Here is a 6,398-nt window from a genome sequence, read left to right on the forward strand (position 1 = left end):
AGAAGGTCTCAAGTGAAGAAACAGTGCAACACTTCAGTTGCATATAATTTCTCACTGTTCCTACGCAGGTCATGCTTTTTATGCCTCTATGCATTTACACAGAATGTTTCTCCTGCCTAGAATTTTCTTCACTGTCTTTTCCACTTAGCTCATACAAATCTGTACTGAACTCTATCCCTGCTTCTGTTTTAAGGAGATTTTTTTTTCACTACTTCACATACTCCCACATACTTTATATATGCTAAAATTATAGCCATCATTTGCTCACTCAATAATTCAAAAATATTTATAAATGTCTACTATAGAACAGACACTGTTTAAGTCTGTGGAATCACAAGGATTTACAGGATTTGCATAATCTCTGCCTTCATTAAGCTTATATTCTGTTGGGGGAGACACTATAATCAAGAAAGCAGACAAATACGTGAAATACTTCCAGTTTTGGTAAGTGTTGTAAAGGAAATAGCAAACAGAAGGGAGAGATAGACAGTATAAGGGGTCAAAATGTGAAGAGATTTCTGCTTTAGATGAGAAGTTCAGGAAGAAGAGGAGAGCACCCTTAAGCCAAGTTCTCACGGAAGAGAATGAGTACCATGTGAACAGTTTTATAAGAGTGCAGGGGCAAACACGAGGCACTCCAGGTAGAGAAAATGGCAAGTGCAAAAATCTTGAGAACGAAAACAACTTGCTATGTGAAAGAAACTAATAGAACTGATAAAACAGCAGACTGGCTAGAAACATCCTAATAGATTAGTAATCCACATGTGTATTTAAATTTAAATCTAAACTTAAATTAATATTAAATAAAATTTAAAATCCAGTTCTCGGTGTCACTAACCATGCTTCAAGTGCTGTATGGTCAAGTAAGGGTGGTGGCTATTGTTTTAGATAGAGCAAAAAGAAAAGATTTTCATCCTCTTAGAAAGCTCTAGTGGGCAGTGCATGGATACTACATGGACTAGGCCATAGGAGAAAAAAGTTGCATACAGAGAAAAGACAACAGGCGGACCATGCAGGGCCTTGAACATGCAGTTACTACAGAATATGACCCTTCTATGAGCTTCTTAATGGTAGGGATAATCCCTGTTGTCCTAGACAAAGGAGCATCAAAACATTTTTGATAAATGAGCAAATAAGTGAAATGAGTGAAAGTTGAGGTTATTATATCAAATTGGCTTCCACTTTCCTGCTCATTTAAAGAGAATAGCTCAAACAGACAAGACTGGTGGTGGAAAAATGAAGAAAGCAAAACTGGAAGGAATTTGAAGGAGCTCATTTGGATCTTAGCAAATTAGAAGTCATTTGGTGGAAGGGAGAGTGGCATGAATATTTCTAGGAACAAATGATGTAGGAGAGGCAAAGGAGACTTAGTAGGTAGACTTAAAAAGAAAACTGAATTACCTGGCTGAGAGGAGATGACTTACATTTATGGTACTCTCAACCTTCAACCTTCTCCACTTTCTCTGTGAAAGAATTAAGGAAAGAACATTCATTCATTCATTCATTCATTCGTTCATCCATTCATTCACTTGCTTAACAAGTATTTAGTGATTACATACTGAATGCCAGGAAGTATTCTAGATGCTCTTGAATCCATATTAAATAGGATAAACAGATTTAAAGAAAAGGTATTTTTAGACCGTGACTTACTGTGAGGAAATAGGCTGGCATAATAAAGAGTAATTGGGGGCAGGGTGGGTATATTAGATAGGTTGAGGAATTTGGAGATTGGCAGGGAGTTCATCCCGTTGGGACAGTCTTTCATGTAATATGACATTGTTAACAATAGAGGCCAATTTTAGATGGTGAAGCAAGTGGGAGGTATATAAGGAAAGCATAGAGAAGTTTAGGGTCTGGAGTCTGAAATAAAAACAAAGATTTGGTAATTAAAAAACAGTGCCATTAGAAGGTAATATATGACTGTAGTCAAATGGAAACTCACATTTGAGATAATGGAATTGGAACAACAGTAAATAATAGCAAGGTGTAATTTTTCTTCCCATTTTTTCTTTTTTTTTTTTAATTTTTTTTTTTAAACGTTTATTTATTTTTGAGACAGAGAGAGACAGAGCATGAACAGGGGAGGGGCAGAGAGAGAGGGAGACACAGAATCTGAAACAGGCTCCAGGCTCTGAGCGGTCAGCACAGAGCCTGACGTGGGGCTCGAACCCACGGACCGTGAGATCATGACCTGAGCCGAAGTCGGATGCCCAACCGACCGAGCCACCCAGGCGCCCCCCATTTTTTCTTCTAATGTGAGTTTAATCATGCTTTCACTGGGAAACCCTCCTTTGACCTCCCTAACTAGGTCAATTCCTTTATTATACACAATTACAGCAGAATACATTTATCTTTCATAGCAGAGTTGTAATTTTAAGTGGCTTTGTTGGTACTTTGACAGGAGGGTTGATGGTATGGTCTCTGGAATTGAACGAAGATGAAAGTAAATAAGTTAAATTTGAAGAAGATGGAGATTTGAAAGGAGCTATAAAGTCTTGATACTAGTAGAAATGATAACATTGATGTGAGAAAGAATGATACCTGAGCTGATTTGGACAGGAAAACTGTATCAGGTGCTAAAGTCAAGAAATGCCTAAAGTACATCAGCTAGGAATATTGTACCAAGTCAAGATTATTGAGAAATTTACTCACAATAAAAGGTTGCATTTTAGAGAATCATTTCAGGCCTAGTAGAAACGACTTACACCTAGAGCATAGTGGGAAGAGAACATGGAAAGAAGTAATTTGCACTGGGTAGTATTCAAGGAATCACCAAAGACTTATGGAAAGAGACATTCCAGGGAGTAGTGTTTGTTTTCTGGAAGGGTTAAGAATTAATTTACCCCATCTAAGGAAGAGTTAACACTTATACTCTTGAAGCTGTTCCAAAAAATAGAAATGGAAAGAAAACTTCCAGACTCTTTCTATGAAGCCAGCATTACCTTGATTCCAAAACCAGACAGAGAACTATAGTCCTCTGTTCTCTGTTGGAGAACTACAGTCCAATTTCCCTGATGAACATGGATGCAAAAATCCTCAACAAGATATTAGTCAACCGGATCCAACAATACATTAAAAAAATTATTCACACTACCAAGTGGAATTTATACCTGGGATGCAGGGCTGCTTCAATATCCACAGAACAATCAATGTGATCCACCACATCAATAAAAGAAAGGACAAGAACCATATATTCCTCTCAATAGATGCAGAGAAAGCATTTGACAAAATACAGCATCCTTTCTTGATAAAAACCCTCAAGAAAGTAGGGATAGAAGGATCATACCTCAAGATCATAAAAGCCATATACAAAAGACCCAACACTTAATACCATCCTCAATGGGGAAAAACTGAGAGCTTTCCCCCTAAGGTCAGGAACAACACAAGGATGTCCATCCACTCTTGCCACTGTTATTCAACATAGTATTGGAAGTCCTCGCCTCTGAGGTCAGACAACACAAAGAAATGAAAGGCATCCAAATCGGCCAGGAGGATGTCAAACTTTCACTCTTCACAGATGACATGATACTCTATATGGAAAACCCAAAAGATTCCATCAAAAAAACTGCTAGAACTGATTCATGAATTCAGCAAAGTTGCAGGATATAAAGTCAATGCACAGAAATCTGTTGCATTCCTATATACCAACAATGAAGCAACAGAAAGAGAAATCAAGGAATCGATCCCATTTATAATTGAACTGAAAACCATAAAATAACTAGGAATAAATCTAACCCAAGAGGTGAAAAATCTATACACTGAAAACTATAGAAAGATTATGAAAGAAATTGAAGAAGACATACAAAAATGGAAGAAGATTCCATGCTTCTAGATAGGAAGAACAAATATTGTTAAAATGCCAATACTACCCAAAGCAACCTACATATTCAATGCAATCCCTATCAAAATAACACCAGCATTCTTCACAGAGCTAGAACAAATAATCCTAAAATTTGTATGGAACCAGAAAAGACCCCAAATAGCCAAAGCGATCTTAAAAAAGAAAACCAAAGCAGGAGGCATCACAATTCCAGACTTCGAGCTATACTACAAAGCTGTAATCATCAAGACAGTATGGTACTGGCACAAGAACAAACGCTCAGATCAGTGGAACAGGTAGAGAACCCAGAAATGGACTCACAATGTATGGCCAACTAATCTTTGACAAAGCAGGAAAGAATATCCAATGGAATAAAGACAGTCTATTCAGCAAGTGGTGCTAGGAAAACTGGACAGTGACATGCAGAAGAATGAACGTGGACCACTTTCTTACACCATACACAAAATAAACTCAAAATGGATGAAAGACCTCCATGTAAGACAGGAAGCCATCAAAATCCTCGAGGAGAAAGCTGGCAAAAACCTCTTTGATCTTGGCCTCAGCAACTTCTTACTCAACATGTCTCTGGAGGCAAGGGAAACAGAAGCAAAAATGAACTATTAGGACTTCATCAAAATAAAAAGTTTCTGCATAGCAAAGGAAACACTGAGCAAAACTAAAAGGCAGCCGATGGAATGGGAGAAGATATTTGCAAATAGCATATCAGATAAAGGGTTAGTATACAAAATCTATAAAGAACTTATAAAACTCAACACCCCAAAAAACAAATAATCCAGGAAAGAAATAGGCAAAAGACATGAATAGACATTTCTCCAAAGAAGACATCCAGAAGGCCAACTGACACATGAAAAAATGCTCAACATCACTCACCATCAGGGAAATACAAATCAAAACCACAATGAGATACCACCTTAGACCTGTCAGAATGGCTAACATTAACAACTCAGGCAATAACAGATGTTGGCGAGGATGTGGAGAAAGAGGATCTCTTATGAACAGCTGGTGGGACTGCAAGCTGGTGCAGCCACTCTGGAAAACAGTATGGAGTTTCCTCAAAAAATTAAAAATAGAACTACTCTATGACCCAGCAATTGCACTACTAGGCATTTATCCATGGGACACAGGTATGCTGTTTCGAAGGGACACATGCACCCCCATGTTTATAGCAGCACTATCAACAGTAGCCATAGTATGGAAAGAGCCCAAATGTCCATCGATGGATAATGGTTAAAGAAGATGTGGTATATATATATACATATATGTCAATATATATATATATATATATATATATATATATATATATATATATATATATGGAAAAAGCCCAAATGTCCATCGAATGGAGTATTACTTGGCAATCAAAAAGAATGACATCTTGCCATTTGCAACTACGTTGATGGAAGTAGAGGGTATTATGCTAAGCAAAATTAGTCAGAGAAAGACAGATATCATATGACTTCACTCATATGAGGACTTTAAGACACAGAACAGATGAACATAAGCGAAGGGAAGCAAAAATAATATAAAAACAGGAAGGGAGAAAAAACACAAGAGACTCTTAAATATGGAGAACAAACAAAGGGTTGCTGGAGGGGTTGTGGGAGGGGGGATGGGCTAAATGGGTAAGGAGCATTAAGGAATCTACTCCTGAAATCATTGTTGCACTATATGCTAACTAATTTGGAGGTAAATTTAAAAAATAAAATTAAAAAATAAATAAATAAAATAATAACATAGAATAGAATAGAATAGAATAGAATAGAATAGAATAGAATAGAATAGAATAGAATAGAATTAATTTACCCCAAAGCTCTAATGGGGGCAATAGTTACATTGGGAGAATAAGATCCAAAATTAGGCAGAGCTTCAAGGTGATGCATGACTCAGTGTGTTATGAACTGACCTACATTTGTATCATGTTTTAAAATCAGCAAAATAAATTTTAGATGTAGGTACATAGAAATCAAATGATATGCTCACTTTTATGTAGCTGGTAAATGACCAACTTCAGACTCAAACACCAATTCCATTTATTTCATATCATATCACAAGGGTATATGGAGACAGATGGCCAGCAGTATGCATGCCTAAGAGTAGACCATAGCAAATGCAATAACCATAATGATAATGGCTGCAACAGTTATTATTTGTTGAGTATCCACTTTATGACAAGAAGTATATTGGGAGCTTTTCATGAGGTGGTAGTCATTTGGATTGGTCACAAATATTTATTTCTCTCCTTCTGAATATGAGATAGGATTGTACTTTCCTACTTTGTTGAATTCAGTTTGCCCATCTCCCTTTCTTTAGTTAATGACTTATGAGTGGAAGTGACATGACGTGGGCTGAGCATTAACTGCCTGTGTACAATCCTGTAGAATTCTCTTTTCTTTCTGCCACATGCCAGCAATATTCCAGATACTAGCTCTTCCCGATATTGAGGACCACGGTAATGTTGGCAGAGCCCCCAACCACCTCTTGGTTAGAAAGCATACTAGAATAAGAGACACATCTTTATTGACAGGCTTTTTGTGAGAATCAAATGAGATGGATGTCA

This window comes from Panthera leo, chromosome C1 (genome assembly GCF_018350215.1).
Source record: "Panthera leo isolate Ple1 chromosome C1, P.leo_Ple1_pat1.1, whole genome shotgun sequence".
Taxonomy (NCBI): domain Eukaryota; kingdom Metazoa; phylum Chordata; class Mammalia; order Carnivora; family Felidae; genus Panthera; species Panthera leo.